Source organism: Galeopterus variegatus, unplaced genomic scaffold (genome assembly GCF_000696425.1).
Source record: "Galeopterus variegatus unplaced genomic scaffold, G_variegatus-3.0.2 Scaffold1066, whole genome shotgun sequence".
NCBI classification, from domain to species: domain Eukaryota; kingdom Metazoa; phylum Chordata; class Mammalia; order Dermoptera; family Cynocephalidae; genus Galeopterus; species Galeopterus variegatus.
Genome location: NW_007727177.1, coordinates 312,114 through 312,566, shown reverse-complemented (window position 1 = coordinate 312,566; position 453 = coordinate 312,114). Strand labels below are relative to the sequence as shown.

The following is a 453-nucleotide window of genomic DNA, read 5'->3' as shown; positions in this document are numbered from 1 at the left end:
AAAGTGACAGATTTAAATTCATAGGTTTTATGAATAACAGTAAATGGAAATGAAATAGTTATGCGTGGAGAGTTTTAAACTGAGTAGTGACATAATGATCTTCACACTTAGCTGCTAGATGAAGAATGAATTGTGGGAGCGCAGAGAGGAAGTAGGGAACTCAATTAGGAGGCACGTGGTATAAGTCAGAGGTGGTAGAGGATTGGATAAGGGTGGAGACAGTGTAACGTGAGGGTTTCCACGTGTGTAAGTTGAGTACACAGTGCCTTGAGTGTGGATTCCAAACTGCTTGTGTTCTGGGATTGGAATGTGATATGCAGCAGTGTTGGAGAAAGAGTCAAGGCCCAGGGTTTAGGGGATCCGGGTCCTCACACTGGTTCTGCCATTAACTGGTTCTGTTTTTGTGGTCAGTTTTACCGTCTCTAAAGTGTAAGCAGGTTAGATATTCTTTGG

At 42.8% G+C, this 453-nt stretch overlaps 1 protein-coding gene across 3 annotated transcripts in view; it reads left to right on the top strand.

The window, feature by feature from the left end:
* The window catches only part of SNRPB2 (small nuclear ribonucleoprotein polypeptide B), a 12,964-nt gene that overhangs the window by 3,604 nt on the left and 8,907 nt on the right, over positions 1-453 (top strand). The window lies entirely within an intron of this gene.